Source organism: Ixodes scapularis, unplaced genomic scaffold (assembly GCF_016920785.2).
Source record: "Ixodes scapularis isolate PalLabHiFi unplaced genomic scaffold, ASM1692078v2 ptg000834l_1___fragment_1__unscaffolded, whole genome shotgun sequence".
NCBI classification, from domain to species: domain Eukaryota; kingdom Metazoa; phylum Arthropoda; class Arachnida; order Ixodida; family Ixodidae; genus Ixodes; species Ixodes scapularis.
Window position 1 is genome coordinate 387,556 of NW_024610050.1, and position 23,948 is coordinate 411,503.

Here is a 23,948-nt window from a genome sequence, read left to right on the forward strand (position 1 = left end):
TCGACAAAATGGCTGCGGCGTACGCAGTTTCCGCGGTCGCGATCGCATTGGTGTTTGTCTTCAGAGCGATGATTTAGGTTCCGTGTTCTAAGTTAAGAGTGTACAAGTATCCTACGTGCGCCTTAAAGAAACGGACATTTCGAGGGGACTGCGACTGAAGTCGACGGCAGCAGCCCGTCGACATACAGTGGCTCAGAGTCACCGATTTGTAGAAGTACAGTGGCCCGGAGTCGCCGACTGTCGAAGCTTCGCATCGACTTCATTGAAGCACGGCAAGAATCATGCATCGCAGCGCCGAAATGTGGGATGCGTTCCAAGGAACACGATAGCCGAGTACGACAAGCGTTTTACGGTGAGCACCAAAACATTTCGCGATAGGGTTGTGATGAGGCCAGCCTCATACTCACGTTATGTTGAGCGCTGTGAAACTAACTTCAAGCAGGAGCAGGATCAGAATATGTTTATTGAAAGCAAGCATTACGGAGAGTTGCCTTTTGAGTAGCGATTGCGGTTTATCGAAAGTAGTCACGCCGGGAAAATTTCTGTTCAGGGTGTCCATTTTGTACAAAATCCTCGTATTCTGCTTACAGTGCGACTGCAGCTGCAGCATCAACCGTTCTGCAGATAAACGGCGGACAGAGGCTCAACGGTCCAATGGATTTTAGCAGTGATGAGTAGCAGAACTTTCTCTGTGTTTAGTGAAATGCTACGTTGTCCATAAAAGACCAGTGACCTGCCGATCGTTCAATTCACTCGCCCTCCAAGAAAGCCGGTACAGTCGCCGGCCATATGAGCTCCCCCGGCTGAACGCTGGCAGGATCAGCGAAAATCCCGCACGCGGCGCGCCGAGCGTTGCCGCGTTTTGGGAGCCGGGCTATTGGAACCAAACCATTCCTTTATCAAAGGGGTAGACGCATAGCTTTTATCGGGATTCCAGCCTTTAGAAGTGTGAATCACAAAAACATGGGCGATTAGAATTGCCGTTTTCGGGTGTTGGCCGCAAGTGTTTGGAGATGATGTTATAACTGCTGATAAACTGGAGCTTGCCTTAGGCGTAGATAAAGCAGCAGTGTTCGATCGATGCTTACAAATGTAAGAACCCTATGTTTGATATGATATTAGGCATGACAACAATGATCCCTCGTAAAGCGAGAAGTGAACAACCAGGAAGCCATCTGCAAAGTCATCGTGTAGAGAATTACCCTTGGCGAAGCAACACGCTACTGAGCGCAGAACAATGGAGTCTCTTCGATAAATCGCGTTCATGAAAAGTGCCTGAATCTTTATTCTCCTTCGACACAAATATTTTCTTTTTGTTATGTATAGCATATCCTTATAACATAACTAAATTATTTCAAAATCGCTTATCATTGTCTATTCTAGGTATAAGAAAGATTGTAAGAAAGGGGGGCTTGTGCGTAGGACTACTCTTCGGGTAGGAAATATCTAAAATGACAAACCGGTTTTGCAAATAACAAAGTAGCATATAACACGTCAGAGATATTATGTAGTGAAGAATTTCGATAAGCCGTCTGCGTTTACCTACAACCAGAAGAGGGATTGTAATCGGCCGTGCTTCAGATTCACGTTCCAAAACGCGGATTGCTATTAAACTTCCTACGTCCACCCCTTTGATAACGGAATGGTTTGGTCCCAATAGCCCGGCTCCCAAAACGGGGCAACGCTTGACGCGCCCCATGCGGGATTTTCGCTGCTCCGGTCGGCGTTCGGCCGAGGGAGCTCATATGGCCGGCGACTGTACATGCAGTTTTTCCGAATCAACTCCGTTGTGCCGTCTGCGAAAGTTGTAGAACCGAGAAATAAACAATACTGAGGTTGTTGGAAATGCACTTGTTTGTTATTTCGCGTTGCTTCTAAAAAATATTTTACGGTTAGCAGGAATAATGTTGCAATTGTGTAGATAAACAAACCAAGGTCGCAGACGATCATGCTCCTTCTGCAAACGAAAATGAACCGAGCGACTACCTCAAAGGGGACCGCGCCGCTGCGTCAAAAGAATTGGACCCTAGATGAAAAATTGGAATTAGTCCGGGAAGTTGAGGCTCGAAAATACCAAATCCTGGGAAAATTCGGCCCTACCGTGACTACTAAAACCAAAAGACGCGCCTGGGACCAAGTAGCCAATTCCATGACCCGCCGCCACCAAGTTCCGCGTTCAGTGAAACAACTTCAAGAAGCATGGAGAAAATTACTTAAAAAGTGCCGAACTTTGTACAGGTTGTACAAAGAACATGACCAACGGACAGGTAAGTTTCAATATTTGCGCTACAAAAACAGAAAAAAAGGCGATATTTGTAAAATCTTTATTGGAAACTTTGGGTGCACTGTACAAATTTATTAGAGAGTGATATATTAGCCCCTCAAATTTTTGGGGGAAATATCTCAACCGAAGACCCCATTCAATGCGCGACAACTAACATCTCGCTCAATATCACGAGAGGGCAAGCCCAAAGATTAATTAGCTCTTACTCGCACAAGTTTCAACACAGTGGCACTAACACAGAAATAGCCCCAAAGCACCTTGGATCCTGTTCCACGCAGTGGGCCTGCGTAATTTCTCAAAATTAATGTCCAAATTTTGCTTGCCAAAAACATTGCCTTTAGCACTGTAAACAATGTAGACACTATTGTTCAACTAAACACAGAAGAAAAATGTATGTAGGCAAGTAGCGTGGGAACAAGGGCAGGGGGGCTTCAGACCCCCTTCCCCTTCCTCCCCCCCCCCCCCCGCCCCCTTTGAAATTTCAGACAGCTGCAGTAAACAATGCTGCAAAAGGGGGCAGGGTGAATCTCAGGTGCCCCGTCGCCCCTCCACGTTTCAAACACTTCCGACGCAACCGATTCAGGCACAGAGTGGGCCAGGCTAGCCGGTAGCTGGCAACAGTGAGTTTGCTGTCAAAAAAAAAAAAAAGAAATAAATTGCCCAACATCACATATTACCCGAGACCGGATAATAGGAACCTGAGGGTGAAAAAAAAACGAAGGTAAGAAAAAAATCTTATCATTATTGGCAATTACATGTTTACGCGTTTTCTGTTCATTCGCACATTGATACTATGTTGAATAATGAACACCCTGTCTCCCCTCCCCCACCTTTAATTGTGCTTACATCGTAGTAAACAAAATAAGTGTACTTCAATTCATAGGTGCTGGTCCCAACCCCCATCAGCTGACACCACTTGTCGAGGCTGTTTTAAATGTGATCAGGGACGATTCCCCGACTATCTGTGGGATTGACGTCATCATCGGTGACACCGAAAAGTAGGTAACACTTTATAGGCCATGCTGTGTATGCTATGCTCCTGTTGATACTTTCTACATTACAATACTAAAGTTGTAGGTATGAGCACGTGGCTTCGTCAATCACCTTACTTGTGCTAATTGAATGGCCCACCCTTACGCCTACAAGTTTGATATCGTTGCACACTGTATGTAGACTGTGACAATGAAGGCGATAGTACAGTGGAAGCTGTGCACCCAGTTACAGCTTACTAGCCGTGACAGCACAAGGATGCACAAGCAGCAGAAGAGAATGAGCACGCGCTGAAGGTGCATTCTTTTTCTGTTCTGCTCGTCACATTATGAGTACTTCCACAAGATGATAGTTATGAAACTGATGATAGGGATGTTCTGCTGTCACTGATGATAGGTATGAAACTGAGCACAGACACAAGGCATATCAAAAGTCACCAATTGTTGGCATGCTCCTAGAAAACATTGATGAGCATAGGGAACAGTTTGGATTGTCATAAAATAATATATTGGTTTTACATCTCAAAGTGGACATGTCAGCTGCATAACACTACTGCTGCGTGCCCTTACATAGAGGCCAACTTCATGAAGCAAAACGACAATATTAGGAGCACGAGTCAAAACCTGTCCAGTAGAGAACAGAACACAGCACAAGGACACCACCTTCACATATTTAGCCAGTTCTGCACTGCTGAAAAAGTGCCAATAAAACCATTTATTAGGGTAAATGCAGTAAAACTCACAGTTTGAAACTATTTGTACCACAAAATTACAAAGAAATATTTACATCATAATCAACAAAGCTATGGTAGTCTTTCTCTCAAGTTGAGATCACCTATTTTCTTCTAAGTCAGGTCACTCAATACCCAAATTTTTCCACTGTCAGTGGAAATGTTTTTGCATGATCTTCGTACATGCCTGCTAACGTAGCAAAAATCCATTCTTTTTTGGTAACTTTTATGAGATTAAGTTGAGAATGCACCAATGACTTATTCGATGCTGATCTGTGCCAACAAAATCTGAAAAAGTATCAATGTCCCAGTTAGCCGGACAAAGCTTGGGTACACAATAATCACATATGACGGCTGGTGTGAGTGTGCCACATCTACTTGTTTTAAATCTTGTACAAATGTCTATATGGCGACTCTACCAACCACCAATGAAACGAAGTTGTGGGGTTAGGCACTCCAGTCTGTTGTACAACCAACATATGTGGTAAAATTATGACACGTGTTACTGTCACATCTGGATTAAGGTTGCCGCACGTTGCACTCAGTTCTCCCACACATTGATGTACTCTGATTTAGGGTGACGTCAAAAATGTCATGCACTGCAGCCCTCATGCATCACTTGGAGAGATAGAGGACGGAGAGAATCATGTCACGGAGGACGTACGTGCACGAGTATGGTGTCTAGTCACAATCCTTTGCTTCAATGCTCTGAGCAGCTCTCTGGAGCTGTAGCCCTTGCAGTTTGCCAAGTTATGCTGAAATTTACAAGTTCACTCCTGCCCAACAATAGCCCTCTGTGAGCTGCCATTTTTCTCACTGCGCATGCTCGGAACACGTCCCGAGCATTAACTTTACGCAGGACAATATTGTACCTCGGGCTGCCATCCACAGCCAGTCAGTGACTTGGGATTTTAAGTTTGCTGATAATCGTTGTAAAGGCTTATGCGTTAAAGGGATACCTCAACGAAATTAAAAATATACCCGTCGTGTTCAAAAATAGGTTGAATATGATCCACTGTATCTCTAAATGACAATCGCACGTTTGTATTTTGAACCTGGTGGCTATAGTTTTCATTACAAACGGCCCACCCTGACAAGCGCTCGGAGAACAGCCAGCGGAGAGCATGTGACACCCAACGCAATCGTGACGTAGTTCGTCTCGGGACGAGCAAAGCTGCGACGAGGCTGACGTCGAGAGGGTGGCCTAGTCGTTCCAGCCACCAAAGCGGCTGCTTTTGTACGAATTTTGAGTGACGGGTTAATCTTTTATAATCTTCTAGGGGGACAATAGCAACTTCTGGGACATACAAAAAGGATTCTTTGGAAGAGGAGAGTTCCTCCTTCCCCTCTTCTATTGTGGTAGCCGGAGGCGAGACAGTTACCGTCACTAGCTGTCAAGGTTCTTAGACGGGCATTACAAACGAGGCGTTAACGACATCCACCTGGTGCTCTTTGCCAATCGCTTAATTCGTTTTCAAATTACTTTTCGTGACTTTTTTAACAAGATATTGTTGTGTTCGATGTGATACTGCTCCTTCGAACACATATAGACCAAAAAATGAAACCCGAAATTTTGTTGTAGTATCCCTTTAACCTCAAACAATTTCCTGGTCATGCGTGTCACTACAGCAGCTGCACGGAAAGGGTGACGACGCCGCCACCCTCGTCATCTGGCAGCAGTACAGTTGAAGACGACGCAGCACAGAGAACACTGGCCTCACCTGTTGTGCAGCACAACCAGCGCTGGACCCGTGAGGCTGCACAGCAGTACCAGAGAAGGGCCGAGCGACAGCAGGATCTGGAGCATGAGAATATACTCCTTGAGAGAAAGTACACAAATGGGGCCATACAGGCTGCAAACGCAACCATCGCTGCAGCAGATGCTGCACGGAGTTTCTATGCTATAGGGGAGGAAGTGCTCAGAGAGCAAAGAGAACTCATTAGACTTGAAACCACCCGAGCACAGCTGCAAATTGAACTGATAAAAAGACAATTAGGACAGATTAACTTATGTAATGAGCTACTTGCATTGTTTGTCGCTGTGTTGTATACATATTTTGCGTTTTTTCTGACCTAGATACTTGTTTGCACGATTATAACGCTCACATTTTTTTTTGCCAAAATCGGTGCCTAAAATTAGATGCACTTAGAATTGAAACCAAAACTCAAAAGAAAAACGCAAGGCAGCTAGCCCAATCACCTTGGTGACCGTTTGTTTACATTAGATATTTTGGTATCCGTATCGCGCGTTCTTTCGCCTTTATGTCATCACACTGACGGGAAACGATAACCACGGAGCGACACTGCGTAGCCTCGCAATCCCAGCGACCCAATGTGCTCGCGAAGTGTTGTATGAAAAAAAAAAGTGAAGGCCGTTTACAACTCTGTAACGCCGAATTAGAGCGCAGTTCTTGAGGAGGAGTAGGGAAGGGTACTGAGGGGGAGGGGGGTCACGTGACCTCGAGGAGGGGGTGGGGGTCACATGACCCCCAGGTCACATGACCCCGCAGAGAAATTTTTCCGCTAGGTTTAGCGGACAAATTTTTCCGCTAGATTTAGCGGGGAAATTTTTCCGCTAGATTTAGCGGGTGAATTTTTCCGCTAGATTTAGCGGGGAAATTTTTTCACTAGATTTAGCGGAGAAATTTTTCCGCTAGATTTAGCGGAGAAATTTACCCATCATGCACCGGCGGTTACGCCGACGGCGACGGCGCTCAAGCCGGAAACGAGCGCCTAAGAGCTGCACTCTAAAACGTCCCTCTAATAGGCAACGGTTGCTCACTCGTTCAAGCGCAAGAAGGACGGCACCTCAAACGCTTCAGACGGAAGCAAGGATGACCTTCTGCAGTCTGTGGACAGCGAAGACCAATTGCCAGATTCCGACAACAGAAACTTGTGGGCAGTATTTATGTTGTGTATTGCCGTGCGTTTCCTAAAATTGGTTTTATGAGGTATGGGTGTTCAAAGTGCATTACTTTACCTGCGTGGTAGAATCGGCAGCAATTAAATTTTTCGATATCTGGGAGCTAAAATTGCCTGCATGTAAGTATCGGGGGCACGTTAGAATCGTGCAAACACGGTATGTTTGACACTTCATTTATTTTATGCATGCTATCTACAAGGGAAGCTTGCACACAATCTTTTCCATGTCGTTGACTATCCCTACACACTGGACCAGCGTGGTTGTTCTGATCGCAATATTTTACGCTGTGGTTAAGAAAGCAACAGAATATCATACCTGGCAGTATGGCACCCAGGCTTTCGACACCCCGTAGGTGGCACATAATTTACATAGATACCTAAAATAAAAATATGGGTTAAGCTCAAAGGCAGATGTATAATTCCTTCTTTCCTATATCCCTTCACATATTTCCCTTTCATAACGCGGCTCCCCGTCACAGCTCAAGAGAGGAGGTCGCCAAGACGATTAGCCTCCCGGCAGAAGACCAAGGTCGAGTTTCTGTGTTTTAAGAAAATGTTCGAGTAATCGATGAGTGGACCACAGACACTTTCTGACTTGCATCTGCAAATATTCCTTCTGCTTTTAAGATAAAGGCTCTTTATGCCTGGATATGCTCCTGCGACCTATGGACTGTGTGCTGCTTATGTACGAAAAATTTCATACTAAGAATATCCCGAAACTCAGGAACAGAAAAAGGGATAAAACACAACACTACATCATTTTGTCGCGTGTGTCACCTTTTGGGGCCCCGGGTCTTCAACTCTTATTACTTTGAATCGTCCCCACTTACCTTGTTCTTTAAGTATTGATTTATTTATTTATTTATTTTATTTAAAGAGTACCTTCATCGCCTCGAGGGCATTATTGTAGGAGGGGTGGGAAATAACACACATACATAAAAACACAAAGTGATCACTTGTCCGCACAGAATAGATATACAACCGAGAAAAAAAATACACTGTTATCTAACACAACAGTTTTTTGGAGCTGAAATCTACTTGCTGCTTGTACGTAGGCTCGCGATAATTCGAACTCGGATATTTCATACTTCCAGTTAATTCAAACAGGTTTAAAAATTTTGGTTGTCCCGCTAAGCTTTTTTATGTATTTATAAGCCACTTAATTCGAATGTCGTTTTCGCTTAATTCATAGTTTTTTGCTCTCGCGGCCCTGTTGAGTGCGCTTCTTTCCGAGCACCGGTGCACCGCAGAGAAGCAATACCTGCGGAGCTTGCTTTTGCGAGTGTCTTCTCCGCAGTGCACCAGTGCTCGGAAAGAAGCGCAGTCAACGGGGCCGCGAGAACAAAAAACTATGAATTAAGCGAAAACGGCACACATGAACGGAAAACGGCGTTCACATTATGTGCTTCAAGACTAGCAATGATGACCAAGACGACAACGAGGACGAGGCACAGCTCACTGGCATCATGATTTCTGGCCTTGAAACACGTAATGTGAACGCCGTGCAGGCGAAATATATTAGTCTTGACGACGATGTGTGTGTTTGTCATGATGACTCATTAGAGGACATAGTACGGAAAGTAATGCCAGCACAGTGCAGCAGTGACAGTGAAGATGACGATGAAGAAATGGATGACCCACTACGAACTGTCACAGCCGCAGAGGCCTTTGAGCACATCGCTCAGCTCCGGAAGTTTCTGTCTGCAAAGGAAAAGTCCCGTAAAGAGCTACTTGCGTTGGCTGGCATTGAAAATTTTGTTTTGAGATCTCATGTGCTGACTAAACAGTCCACAATTGACGACGTTTTTGCCGGATGTATAAACTTAGTCACAGTTCTTTCACAAATGTGTTATGCCTGTACTTGCTTATAGTTATGCATTAACTATAAGCAAGCTACTGTGCTATGTAGAGGAAACTGGCCAAAATCTGCTTTGTATATATCGCTATCCATGTAACAAATCATAATGTTGTCTAGTATCATATATATCCAACTAAAACATGTGACTTTCTGGAGTTTGAATTAATGAGAGTGTAGTATGTACAATAAAGCTCCTCTCTGGTCAATGCCCTACTAAAAATAAATGTTTTGCAAATGGTGTTATCATGCCAGCCAGGATGAAGAAAATATGAACTAACCCTAGGAGGTTTGTGAAAAATGAGAGAAAAGCTTTGCAGGTTGGAAAAACCTGTGAAAGGTGTTATGGCTCAACACTCAGAAGCGTACACTATGTAAATCCTATGAGCTAGTAACCATGAGTATGCAGTGAAAAATGAACATTCTATCGGGTAGTATATATAATTTGTACTGATAGCTTTGAAATTGGTATCAAATGAACATTGTTTCACTATACTCTCCTATTCATGCTCCTGTACCCATTAAATAGTATCAGTTTGTAGATATTGAATGGGAAAATAACTGTCTTCTTCAGTTGCCTCATTATAAACTCTGCACACATAGTCTGTTATAGGGCTGACTTCAGCACTTCCCATAAAGCATCGTCGGTGTGGGAAATGTATTACAAAAAATAATGACAATATAAAAAGAGAGCTCCAGAGAGTGCGAAGAAGTGCACAAATTTGAAGAAGCATCCCTCGTGTCATTAGTTAGAAGTTTGAAAAGTGCATTGTTATGAACTCCGGAAATCAAATTCAAAATCTATTAGTTTAAGAGAGCCCGTGTGTGCCTATGCTTGTAGCTCTGCGAGAGTGCAGGAGTTGATGGGGAGGAGACCAAAGCAGTAACAAGCAGTTGAGCTGCAGCGTGCGATTGCAGGAGTGTTGGACATTGCACTGCACTCCCGTTTGACCAATAGCTTCGGCAGGGATTTTTTTCGAGCACTCTCTTTCCAACAAGCTAATTTTAAGTGCCTCAAATGACACATTTCGAGCTATCAAAGCCTTTGCAACAATAATGCGGGAAGTAAGAACATTTTTTTTTATTACTTATTTCGTCGCTCATGCTGCAATTTACACGTACTGCTATGGAAGCAACAGGTATAAGGGGATGTGCATCAATCATTCTTTACATTTCTATCATCCAAATTTCGAAACTCTATGTGGGATATCTGCAAGCACTACCCAAATTGATCTGTGCAAGAGTGATATATGCATTGCTGGAATGTCATTGTCATGTTGATAACACACTTTCAGCATTGTCACATGTGTCACACTCCTTTATGGGTTATTTTGGGTAGAACTTATGATAATCTTACATCCAGTTAGATCATACAAAAAAAGCTTAAAATAAAATTAATCAATATCTCAAAGCTGTTGGCTTCTTGCTAACTGTGCAGCACGGTTGAGCCCCTAACTGTTGCAGTTTCCAAAAATACAATTGATGTTTAAGTAGCAAAACAATAAATATTATTTCAAGCAATTATTTGATCTAGTTAGACAACTGTCTGACATAATTTTCTTATAATTATCTGCAAAGCCTGATAAACAAAAGCTGAAAGCAATAGCCACGATCATAACAAAGCATCTTGCATTAGAAATGGACAGCCAGAAGATACCTATCCAGACACTTACACTTAGCCGAAGAAATGGTTGACAATAAAGTCTCGGGCCTCGTTGCTCTCAGCACGGTTGGCTGCTACGGGCTCAACGGGAACCTCAGCGGGGATGGCGGCCACGGGTGCCCTGCAGGGGTACCTCTTGGCCAGGTTGTGGAGGGCACAGCACGCGACAATGATGTCGCAGCACCGTTCTGGAGCCATTCGGAGCTCAGCGTGAAGGCAATGGAACCTCCGCTTGAGTTGGCCGATTGTCCTGTACAGAGCGCATGGATCAAAACCACATGTTATTCCTTCCCAGAAACCCAATAGCAAAATCGGACAACAGCGTGGAACGCAAATACTCAAGAGGGTGACACGCAACAAGGACAAATTTACAGCTGAATTCGAATCGCAAATTGGCTGCCGTGCCCGATATCACACCTCCTAATTTTTCCAGCCCAAGCTCCAGCCCATTGCTCCAGGATATCGAAAGCTGGGCATTATGCATACCATTTTATTTTCCTTCCGAGTTATTTTTACACTGCGTTCACATCCGGGGTCACCTGAGGTTAGCCTGTGCAATGTGTTGTATAGAAAGCAACAAGCAAAGTGCAGCTTTATTCAAGCGCTATCCTCAAAGGGTTTCGTGGATATGCTTCCAAGCAAACACCTGCATATGCACAGGCCAATATGTTAGAATTTTTTGCTACCTGATTGCTGCCAACGCTGTAAGAATTAACTTGTAACCAAGCTTTATACTGCAACAAATACAGTACCATCAAAATTTCATTCTACATGTTACTTGTGAGACAGCGTGAAAAGAGAAAGAGAGCCAGACTCTTGTCTTGTTGAGCCTTTCCCCTTCCACTCTCCAGGAATAGATGTTCGTGGAAGCGCAACCCATCTACTTTTGTCATTGATCAATAAGAATCCGTCTTGTAGGTCTGGGAGATGTAAGACGTAAAGCACTTGATATAACGCCTTATCCAAGTACTCCTACCCTTTGATTGTGCCGCTAGTGTTCCTATTAGTTAGTGGTCCACGCACCGCCATTTCTGACTCAAGTGGAAGCTCCTGGACGCATGCAGCAAAAGTTTTGGTAGAGGGTCTTATGGCGCTTTCACAACGGAATCCCAAGCAAGATTTGCCTGAACATTTGAGATTGCAGCGACTCATCATCAGTCGTGAATGACGTGTAAGATGGTGTCTAGAGACTATTTGTGGAAACTTGTTATTGCATGCTCAACTTCAACATTGTCCAAAATGATGCCTTGGCACTACTCTTAAATCCATCGATGAGAGCAGAATAGGTCATGCTAGGCATGTACTCTTGGCCAATCGGTCAAGACGGTCAGCAACACACAATTGTTTGCGACTTACAGCGATGTGCCGCTATTTTTGGATCACACGCATCTTAGCACGCACGAGCTTAGCTGTACTTGTGCACTCAATATGAGCACATACATATCTAGCACGTTTAGTTAGTTTCCATTAAACAGCACGAAACTGACATTTCAAAAAGTAGACATATGAAAGTGCCAAGGCACAGTGTTACTTCCACTGCTATGTCTAGGAAAAAAATTCCAGTGTCATTAATGCTTCTTTTTGTCCAATTAACAAAATATCAACTTCTGTCCGGGTCTTGCGTAGCACTGGCACCTGAGGTGAGTTTAGTGCTTTTCCCCATTATTGCCAGTCCTGGGGACCTAAGACATAACTGAGTTTCTGCATTTTCAGTCTCAAGCGATAAAACCCAATAAAGTGTGGTGAGGTAATTTTCGAAAGTTTGATTTTAAACCTAAATGGTCAGTACTTTAGACCATTACAGGTGCATGTGACCGAGTAAACAGAGTATAGAAGCATGTGACCGAGTAGTCAAATATCTTATCTCCGTGCTTTCAAACTATTCTGTTGGAAGCACACTTTAGGAAGTATTTGGGTTTGTCATCGATGCAATTTGCGTTCCTTTGTCCATCAAGTTTGCTGTGGTCGTCTAGAGGGCGGATTTGGAGCGTTTTCATTGTTTGTCAAGCCATTTGGTCTTACTTTTGTTCTCGGAGGAATGGAATGTCATTCTGTTCCTATTGTAGGGAGCATAAAAAACAAAAAAAAAACAAAGCTGTTTAAACAGCCTCTCTCAAGGTGCTATCTGGTAAGAGGAAAGCAGCTTCAATAGTCCTCCACATGTGAAGAACACAGAAGCGTGCCAAGCATTACGTTGGCGAATTTTGCGATTAAGAATTTGTCGTCACAGCACATGTATAACCAAGGTTACGCTTGCCATGTTCGCAAGTGTTGCCGCTTGACGAATAACTCAGATATGAACCTAATCTACTGCATTCTCGACAAACCTACTTAAAAAAAAAACGTAACTGGTCAATAGATATCGACCGGAAAAAGGCAGTAAGCTTTCGACTAAAAATATTCATCGATAAAAACTGAAAATTTCATACTCACAATAACAACCTAAAAAAGTATGCCGATTCCAGAGAAATAAAAACTGAAACCGCAGAACCCTAGGCAGCTATTATAAGTTGTATTGATTCGTAATCTCAGGATACTACTTTCATCTTGCTTACATAAAACCACGGTATTTTATGCTTCGTTAGATTAATATACAAATTTGTATGAATATTTTTATGCCATAAAGAATAGCAATAGACGTAAGGAGCATGCACGTGTTGCACATATTACGTCAAGACAGCTAGTCGTCTCGAAATGCCTTGCATGAATATCTCTGTGCCCTTCACAATATATGGCCTAGATTTACCGTTCAACAATGCTTCTTGTCGTCGTGTGTGCCGTATTGTATGCGACCTCGGCTGCTGATGACGGCGACAGGAATGGCGTCATCAGCCATGGTTGACAGGAGTAGCCGCTGTCACCAAGCAGCAGGCTGTCGTACTCTCCACTGGCCAGCTTGACTGCCAAGGTGCTCTCCGTGAAGATCCGAGAGTCGTGGGTGCTTCCAGGCCACCTTGCAACCACGTTGCAAATCCGAGAAGAGGCGTCAACGACCACCTGTACGTTGATGGAATGGTATCCATGGCGGTTGACGTACGCCTCCTCGTGCACATGGGGTGCCTGGATCCGGACATGGGTACCGTCAACAGCACCCACGACCAAAGGAAAGCCGGCCATGTCGTAGAACTTGTGCTGCAAGGCTGCCCCCTCCGCAGCGTCAGGCCATCTGCGTCGTTGATCCCCTCAGCAATTAAACCACATATAGCAAACTTACAGCTACAATGCTCATGAATACCTTTTTAATGAGGAATGCTAAGGACTTTGGCTGTGCCCTTCAAGTATGTGGTAGCAGTAAAGTGCCTCAGTAGCACCTATTTAATAGTGAAGTTTGCATGTTTTCATAGGATCCCTTTTTATTTTTGTTCAGTTACCAAGACCTATAAAGTGACTGTGATTCGGTGCAAGTCCTTACCAAAAGTGCAAACGGGTCGCTTTCTGAGGTTTCTCAGAAAAATGGCGTGACCGGGCCCTTTCCAATCAGGCAAGTAGGCCGCTTACGGCCGTAATCATTTTTTTTTTCTATTGAAAAGGGGGGGCGGGGAGGGCTGGTTACCAGTAGGTAGAATATTACTGCCATAAAAAGGCAACCTACAAAACATCCCTATCACCAGCAATTCAGATATATTTTTAGTGTATTTACTTTACTTCAATACGGCTGGCAAACTACAATTAAAAGGGGAAAAAAAGGACCCTTACCGTATGAAGTCTTGTGCTCGACGAGCCAGCGCTACGGTGACTTGCCTCACAGACCGTGAAGCACTTGACACATGCACGCGGATGTAGTCGCCTGCAGTGATCAGAAAGTTCCCAGTTGCGTAGAACTGCAAGGCGATGATCACTTGCTGCTCCGCAGAGAGGGCGCGGCTGCGACGTGTACGGCGCTCCAAGTCCGGACGCAGTGTGTCGGCGAGAAACATTATGCCCGCTCTTCCAAATCGGAACCGTTGCTGCAGCCCATCCTCGTCGAAATCCTCAAAGGGGTTCAGGCGGTCCCCCAGCACACGCTGTCGCCTCATCATTGCCGCTGCGTACTGCGCGTCCGTGCGGTCTCTTCTGTGTCGGCGATTCCTTGCGTTGGACATTCTGCTCGGTAGCAAAGTCGGAAATCGGTCCGCAAATCTTATCAGTCAGTCCGTGGCCGGTCGGAGGGTTTGTCGGTGGGTCGGTCGGTCGAAGGGCAGAATACAGACAGGAAAACTCAGATGATAACCAAAAACGAGAAACGCGCGTCGCGTGCAACGAGGCGAAATTGGTTGCATAAACAAACGCCGTGCACGCGACACGGCACACACGGCGTTGCCAGACTTGGAAGCGACGGTCGACGCACTTGCTTTTTGCAAAACACGACCACGGAAAACTGCAAAGCACTTTGACTAGGTGTCTTGTCTACGCTTCCACACTTCGAAAGAAAGAATTTCGATGCAAAAAAGAAACTATCCTTTTTCTTTTCAATTGAGCAAACGTTTCTTGCAAGTTACAACTAGATTCAGCCGAAAACGGTTCCCATAAAGCAAACGTTGTATCATAAAAAAATAACGATTTATTTTTTTCAGCACAAGGTGGCGCAGGATCCAGCCCAATAATAAAGGACGGATTTGTTTTATGTCCAGCCATTAAAGTTTCGTAGTAGGTACAACGTAGGTACAACTAGGTACTTTCGGTACCTACTAGGGACTTTGGCCAACGCTAACCGCGGTTAGCTCTTCGAGCAAACGGGCCCAGGTCGCTGCTTTGAAGCGTGGTTCCGCAGAATGATCAAGTGCTCGCGCTAGAAATGGATGTCTCCAAGCCAGGATCGTGAGCTGGCTGGCCCTTGTAGCTTTGGTTGCAGTCTCAGCCTATGAGTATTCTCCACCAAGTCACATTCAGGAGTAACTAAATCCACGAGAGAGCCATACTGCCGCGAACTGGCGATGTTTCTTAGGAACTCATGACGTGACGGTATTTCTACGGAGCTTCACAGACCGCCAAGAGACGCAATTTTGAAATGTGTTCATTCGGTTTAAATTAGGTTTCTTGACTTCTCTGCCTGCAGCCAAGGAACACTACTCTAGGCTTGTGTTTCTGAGCTGCCGGCACAACATAGACCACATCTAAACAAAGAAATGAAAGTGCAAACGCTTCGTTTTCTTACCCCTTTAAAGCGGCAGCTTTATATGCTCAATCACGCGCAGGGTCGCATAATCAAAGTCAACGAGACGCCCGTGGCTGAGATGCTCGCGGAAGAAGCGATTGTGGCTCTAACGTATCTGGCCGTAGCGCCAGTGGCTGAAGCGCCGTCCCCGTAAGGTTTTAAGCATCGGTCGCGTAAGCACGGTCGCGTGAGCTCCTGTCGCGTAATTGCCGCTCGCGTGAGTTCTGCTCGCGTAAGCACCGGTTGCGTAAGCTCAGTCCGCGTGAGCGCCGACGCATAAGCGCTGAAGCTAACGCGACCTTACGTCCTTGACGTCGTCCTTGACGCCGTTCTCAAAATGGCCCTTGAGATCGTCCTAGAGGCCGTCCTAGAGGTCATCCTAAACGTCAACTGTGACGTGGTCCTCTAGGACGTCGTCCTCGACGTCGTGCTAGACGCCGTCCTTCACATCGTTTTTATTATGTGTGGGGCAGGGTGTAAGATACACAGGTGGGGAAACAAGAGCCAAATGAGCGACCGGATTGAGTCCCCTCGGTTTTCTCTTTTTCTGTGGCGCCATCTATGTGGAGCACCGCGAACTCTCACTCCGGGTGGGCGACCCACTGATCTCTATTTTAGTAGGCTGGATCTCGGATCGGGAGCCCGTCGGTGTCGCTACCGGCGGCCATTGCTTGACACCAGGCCATGCACGCAAGTCTATGGGAGAAACGCACAAAAGTAAGCATATTGAAGCATGTACGCTGTGCTCGGAAGCGAGTATTTTATGGTGCGGTGCGATCCTTATGTCGGGTGTTTGGAGATCAAATCGGTATTTGTCAAACGTACGGTCGCCGAATAAAAAAATCAAACGTAACGGAGCACCTACGGCTGAGCTGGAAAGCTTGCTTTCGTAGTGGAGCAAACAAAGGAACTTGCCGTCAATAAGACCGTCCTTAGGGAAGCCCAGGAGTTGATGATTGACAAAGAAGTTCCATCTCGACAGCGGCTTTCCGGGAGTGAGCGAATTCCGCGTAGCAAAGCCTTCGAGATTGTCGTCAGATAAACCCAACTCAACGAAACCGGCACCGACTCCGCGGTAACTCTAGGTAACTCTCGCCTCATTAAGCTGCACTACAGCGGAGTCACTCTCTACCACAAGATATTTATTTATAAGAACTGCGAGGGCTGCCAGTTTTAACGTTTGTACGCAAGCTATTTGACGGGCTTATCAAAAAGCATCCAAAAAGTTTCAGTGCCGAAAACAGCTTAAAAACACGGGAAAACGGTACTTTTTCTCGTTCTTCCCATAGAGTCCCATGCATTGGCTGGTGTCAATCAATGGCCGCCGGTGGCGACACTCTGCCCCAGCTTCCGAGGCCGCGGTCCACGATCCAGCCTACTACAATAGAGATCAGTGGACCGACCGGTGGCGACCGGCTAAATTGACGGAGATGGTTTCTTGTGGATTTTTAATGGAGGACTGTCGTGCTCTCGGTTTATTTTGCGCACTCTTCCATGGAGTTCCATGCACATTCGATTCCGATTTTTTTCTTCTCGTTGCATCGCCATCTGTCGCCAATCGGGGGAACCCGCAAGCAGACGAGTACACAATCCGGTCACGACGCTGTGGTAGGCTTCTATGGGTCGTTTCCCCAGCTGTCTATCTTATACCCTGGTGTAGGACATGTTATAACCGTTTCATAAACGCACCATTCCCTTTCCTAATTGTTTTCGCTAACGATGTTCTTGTGAAGCTACCGCACTTCACCGAGTTTCATCGAATAAACAAAACCACAACATTACTTTTTTTTTACTTTTAGTGTATATTTAAGATGTACGATTGCGTCTTTTTTGTGGTCATCCATTTGCCTCAAAAGTGACCTAACCAATCAACAAGAATAGTTGAAATTGTAACCAAAATAATAAGCCAAAATACTTTTATTCACAAAATTATTGAAACAAAAATGATGGTTCTCACGGATTTTTTTGTTCAACTGAATGATTTTAGTTTCGAAAATCGACAATATACGCCTGTGCCCGGCATGAGTTCAATCATTGGAATGGGGAACTTTTTCTCCACATTATTGCAATCAGCTTAATACATAGTGCCAAATGAATTTTTCAAACGTTCGCTCCAGGTGCAAAGCGGCAGCACTAAGCAATACTTAAATATTATTTTATGGACTGCCCCTTTAGACAGGAATGTTGCCTTGCAGTTTGGTCCCGGCACTAAAAAATGCGGGTATATTGGAATGTTTGATTTGGCATCACTTTAATATTCAATTTTACAAAACCGATTTTTAATTTTGCGATATCAAACAGCATACCACAGAGGGTAAAGGTCGATGACTCAGACAAAAACGTTTGTGTAGCTCAGAAATTAACCGGAGTACCCCTTGAAATAATGAACATTTCTGTGTAAGTGGAAATCAACAAAAGTGTCACTTCTTTTGTCTCGTTTCTTCCCACTCAGTGCGTTCTTTTGCATCTAAATCGCCTTATGATATTTTCGGAATCATTCCAAACCCCTCAGTTATTTTCTTGATTGATTATATTGTGCAACTGATGCCGTCATTTGCTGGAGCGTATTCATTTCTTAGTATGAACTCTTCATTTGCTCTTTTTAGCCTAACTCCGATATTCTGGCCTCGTTTTCTCATGGATACAGGACGTTTTTTTTAAAAGATTAACAGATTTGTTCATAAAAAGCCGTGAAAGCTACACTTAAGCGGCTTGTGCGGGTAATTTATACGGTCATGGGGACGTATACGGTCATGGGGAATAATGGTAACGATCAGTCGGTGAGTTAAAAAAAATGTTGATTAAATCTTTAATTAGTGAAAATAGACTTAAGGTCCTAATTAGAAGCTTGGTGAGCGTAAGCAAAACCCACTAATTTAACCCTCTTCAGAAAGGGAGGGGCAGTATTTTAGAGCGTTCCGCATAAACTCCCAATTTACATGCGTTTCTAGGCTTCGGGTATTTGTCGGAGAACATCTCTGCGGCGGCGGTCCTACTCTCCAGTGTCTGAGACGCGCAACACAGAAGCGCCATTGCCATACTTCCCTACATCCTACAAGGGAGGCGAACTGAGCGTTTCTTCTTTACGCCGTAAGGTACTGCCGCTGCCTTATATCTTTTTTCAAAAGAGGGTTGATTTCGTGTTCTTGATGACGCTCAGCAAGTTTCTTGTTGAAACTTCGTGTTTATTTTCACTAATTAATAGTGAATTTACAAGTTATACTTAATTCGCTGACTGATCATTATGATTAGCCCCTTATATTATTTCCCGATGACCGTATAACTCAGCTGCACAAACCGAAAAAGTGTAGCTTTGAAGCCTTTAGAAAATTGTTAATGTTAAATATAAAACAAAAACACCGGTATTTTGTACGTAATCCGTAACAAGTATAAAAATCACTTGTAATTCTTAACATTTATCCCTAGTTTTGTAAGAAAATAATTACATATTTCAAAAAGGGATTGTAAAGTAATTTACTTACATTTTTTTACGTAAGGGAATGAATGTAATCTATTAAATGTTTTGTGTTCATTCGGGGAGGAAAAATGTGGAAACTTTAGAAATTGAAAACAAAAAAAGGTTTCTTTTTATGTAAGGGTAAACTTTGCCAGAATCACACAGCACTGTCACCTGCATGCACAAGACGCGAGCACTGGCATTCTCTAGATGCTCAAAGCCTTTCTTCACGTCACATAGAACCTCGAATCAACTCTTTTTTGTTTTGTTTCATTCGATGGTTTGGTTGCTTACAACTCTTAACTCGCCAGGTTGCTCGCCCACAAAGAAATAGGAAGCCCACAGAAAAAAAAAAAGAACCGGACTGTCCTTGCAAAACAATATTAGGCAAAATCCAGAGTTCAAAGTGTTTACTTCTAACAAAAAACAAAAAAATAAAAAAGTCTAAGTGCAGTGCGGCGGACATCTTTACATTGAAACGTGACAAGATGTCCGATGGTACTTTTTGAGAGCCAGACGATGCTCAGGGTAAAAACAAAAGTGTGAGTTGAGGAAACAATGAACGCTTCCATAACACTTGTGTTTCTTACCCTAGGAGAGTAAGGTTGAAAGTAGCAGCGTGAAAGTAAGGGATTATTTTTTGAAGTAACGGTCACTTACTTTTATGGAAGTGTAATTGTAACTGTAATTTGTTGTATTTAGTCATGGGTAATTGTAAATGTAATTCTATAAATTTTTTTAGTAACATGTTCAAGTCTGCCCATATATATATATGGAACAAAATATAAAACATTACGGAAGAGTTTGGTATGTCGTTGGATCGAATTACTATTCGTTTCGATGAAAATCCTAAAAGTTTAATCAATCGAGTAAGGGCTGTATAACGCGACAGCGCCCGACGCTATTCGCGTCTCCAACTTGCAGCTCGCCCTCCCGCGGCGGAAACGGGAAGCGCTCCAGTGACGGTCCCCTTGTTCTCCTGCTCAGCGGGCACGACGAATCTGCTCGCGATCATGGCTCGTGAAATGTCATCTCTGAAAGCGAACAACGAACTTCACTGTACTGATGTGGTGGTGCAGCTGGTACGGGATTGTAAATTATTAGAGTTTTAATATTGCGTATAGAAGCAAACGCAAGCGCTGCGAGTTTGATAGTTGCATGCTCCATATGCGAGTCGTCGCCATGCTCCCTACGGCGAATTTGGGCTCCGCGCAGACGCAGAGTGGAACACGCAACGTTAACGTAAGCACGCAGTGCTTGTGCTCGCTAGTACACGCAATACCAAAACTACTCTTTCACTGTTTCCAACGCTAATGAAAGGTGGTGCTGTGAAAATTCGTGCAAGGGGGTAGGCGTCCCTTCGAATTGGAAAGGCTATGATAGGCAAGACGACGGTGCGTAAAAATTAAAAAAAAGAGATGTAATAAAAAAATTTGTAATTAAAAAAAAATCCGTTCATTTACTTTTTTTAGGAAAAGGGGGGGGGGGGGGGGGGGTCGGAAGGATTGGACTCCCTCTCGGCGAGTTGTCTTGACATAGTAGGTCTTCGTCGCAGGGCAGTCCGCGTCTGGAGCTTGTCTACACGAACCGCCACTGTGTCTGCTTTTGTTCTCGAGACAAATCGACTTGTCATTTTGACCTCCAAGAACGCAAATTCGATTCACTTATTAATCTTCATGAAAAAAAAGAGTGGGTCAGCTTTTATCATTATTAAACATTTAAGTTTTTACTGGCAGCAAGCCTGCAAGAGCCTACCGTGCGCGCAGGTGTTACATCATTATCATGTTTAAATCTGGCAAATGTTGTGGAAACGTCAAATATGGAACGTTCTAGAAATCAATTTGTTCATTCCTATGATTAATGGCGAAATATGAAGCTGCACTCACATATTGTGCATTGCTGGCTGTTAACTTACTATTCATTCAACGTATATTATCCCCGTTACTACAGAAGAGGATTGAATACTTGGACGTTCTGCCTCAGGGAAACGCACTTCAGTGACTGCAGCTATTATTCAACGCTCTCGTGACGCACGCTCTAATAACACGCGCTTTCGTGTCGAGTCGACCTCCTGTCGTGCGCTCTGCTGTCGCGGTGCTCTCCTGTCGCGCGCTCAGCCGTCGGCGCTCCAGACTCGTGCGCTATCGTGGCGCCCTCCCATTGCGTACGTAACCTTATCACAACTAAGACAGTTTTCAAGGCAATCATGTTTTTTTATACCGAATAATAATGATACAGATTTATTTTGATAATTGATATTGAGGTTATTCATGCTCGAACATCAATGTGTTACTTTGGCTGGCCATTTTGGCGATGTCTTCTTTCCATTTTTTGTGTTTTATGGGGAATTGGTTGATCTCGCGTTGTACCCTTTCTTCTCTGTTCTGGCGTGGTACTACTAGATTCGCATCACGCTTAGTATTTTGCAGAGTGCTTTAGCTTTCTCGCTTTATTTGTGCATTTCACTCCTCACTGTCGAAGTTGGGTTTCACGTCGTGGTGGGTTTCTTTTTGTTTGTGAAAAAATTGTAAGGGTGCAGGCGAGCTGGTGGAAGTTAACCATAGTTTTGTTTAACCCGAGACTGGGGTATTTCGGAAAAGGGACGGAAAAGGGCCTCCTTGTGGCCTCTTTTCTTCTCGTCCCTTTTCCGAAATACCCCAGTCTCGGGTTAAACAAAACTATGGTTCTTTTTGTTTGTTTGTTTGTTTATACTGTCAGGTTTCAACGTCTCTTAACACTTGCTCTAAGACACCCGTAAATCATGGCCGCCCATTCCAACCGCCAGAACCTACTGCCCGCGAGCTACCACTTCTTTCTCCTCAACCCGGTGGCTCGGCTGTGCGTGGCAACGGTCGACGAGTCTCATCGGCCAACCCGATACCTTACAATTAATCCTGCCCCCCTTAGATTAAATGTTCAGCCGGTCTTCACAAAACTTCAGCAGCTGGTCAGCATGTGCCAGTCCTGCTGGTCGTCCAGTATTGCGGTCCTTCAAGCGATAGTCGTTCAGCCCCACTTTCCCCACCACCACGAATGGCCCCGAGCGTCTCGGTGCCAATTTTGCCGCCACGCCCTTGCTGGCATCGCTTAGAGTGTGCAGATCACGGAGGACTAGATCACCGATCCTAAAGTTACACTGTCATCAATTTCTGTCGTAGTAGCGGCGCTGCTGCTCTTGGGCTCTTCTCTGGTTCTGTAGCGCAAACTCGTGTGCGTCTTGCAGCCTAGATGTCACCTCTGCCGCGAAGCCTGGAGCTCGGCTGTCTGGTGTAGGAAGTTGACCGGGGTTTTGTTCCCATGGTTTGCGGAGCTGGCGCCCATTGCACAGGAAAGCTGGCGTGTACCATGTGGTCACAGTTTCGCAAGTTCTCATTGCGAATGAAATTTCAGGGATACGTTGGTCCCAGTCACGATGGTCATGGCAGTATGCCACGAGGCACTGCTTCACTGTTGCGTTATGCCGCTCTACCATCTGCCCTGCAGGGCGGTACGGTACCGTGTGGCGGTCTTTGATGCCGAGGTGCTTCATGACGTTCTTCCACAGCCGAGAAACGAAGACTCTTCCATTGTCACTGGATATGTTTTTTGGGAAGCCATGTCGACAAAACACGTCAACCATTTTTCCACAATGGCCTTACTGGTCGGAGCTCGAAGGGGAAATAGTTCAACAAACTTCGTGAACTTGTCGATGACCACGAGAAGATATCTGTGGTGGCGTTTTGATATAGGTAATGCCCCAATTATACCTACGCTCAGGTGTGCCATAGGCTCCTCTGCCCAGGTACTGTCCATTAGACCCCCCGGCTTCTGACGACGAGGCTTCAAAGTCTGACAGGACGGGCAAGATCGCACATAGCGGGAAACGTCAGACCTCATACCGATCCAAAAATACCTCTCCGCGACCCGCTTCAGAGTCTTGAAGTACCCCAAGTGTCCGCTTAAAGGGTTATCGTGTGAGAACTGCAGTACCGTCTGGCGTATTTGTTTTGGAACCCAGATGAGCTTTCTTTCCCCTGAAACCTTTAGTAGCTGTCCGTCATGATCGATTTCACTATCATCAGAAACATGACGTATTCGACGTGCCTCTGTTTCGTCGGTCGGCAGAGTTCGGTCTTGGAGGTAGCGAATTACCTCAGAGATTTCAGGATCTTTCTGTTGTTCATCAGCCAGCTGGGATGCATTGAGGAGCAGTGATATGTCCGTCTCCTCCACTGTGGCATTTTCCTCGAACCGAAGTCGGTGCTCTGGCTCCACCGTTTCTATGGGGAACCACTCATCGGTTTCGGTGTCCAGTGCTTCTGACGGCGGTACCGTGACTGGAGCAGGGAACCTGCTCAAGGTATCAGCTGGGATGTTTGCTGCTCCTTGACGGTGTCTGACGAGGCAATCGAAACCTTGCAAGCGTAGCACCCATCGACGTACCCTGCTTGAGGTCTGTTCGGTGGTGAACATCCACTTGAGAGAAGCGTGGTCGGTGTGTACCTCAAACTTGGTATGTTCCAAATACGGCCTAAACTTGTCAATGGCCCAGACTACGGCCAAACACTCCCATTCTTGCACGGTGTAGTTCCTTTCAGCTGCGTTCAGAGATCGACTAATAAATGACACTGGCCGCAGTTGTCCCTCCGTGTCCTGCAAGAGGACTGCTGCGATGCCGGTGCCGCTCGCATCGGTCTCCACCAAAAACGGTCGGTTGAGGTCAGGGAGTGCAACCACCACCTTGCAATCACCAGCAAGAAATGGCATTTCACCAGCTCAAAACCATGCTGGCACAGCATGGTTTTGAGCTGGTGAAATGCCATTTCTTGCTGGTTGCTCCAACGCCAGGGTACATTCTTCTGTAGAAGAATGGTCAAAGGGCGGGCCACTTCAGAGAACTTTGGCAGGAAAGACCGGTAATACCCGGCCAAACC

At 45.1% G+C, this 23,948-nt stretch overlaps 1 long non-coding RNA gene across 1 annotated transcript; it reads right to left on the reverse strand.

The window, feature by feature from the left end:
• Positions 1 to 5,724: 5,724 nt before the first annotated feature.
• Positions 5,725 to 13,303, reverse strand: LOC115325381. Its single transcript, XR_006077141.1, has 3 exons — positions 13,191 to 13,303; positions 10,455 to 10,694; positions 5,725 to 5,802 (listed from the first exon to the last, which is right to left on the reverse strand). It is a non-coding gene; the product is annotated as an uncharacterized LOC115325381 (long non-coding RNA).
• Positions 13,304 to 23,948: the final 10,645 nt, after the last annotated feature.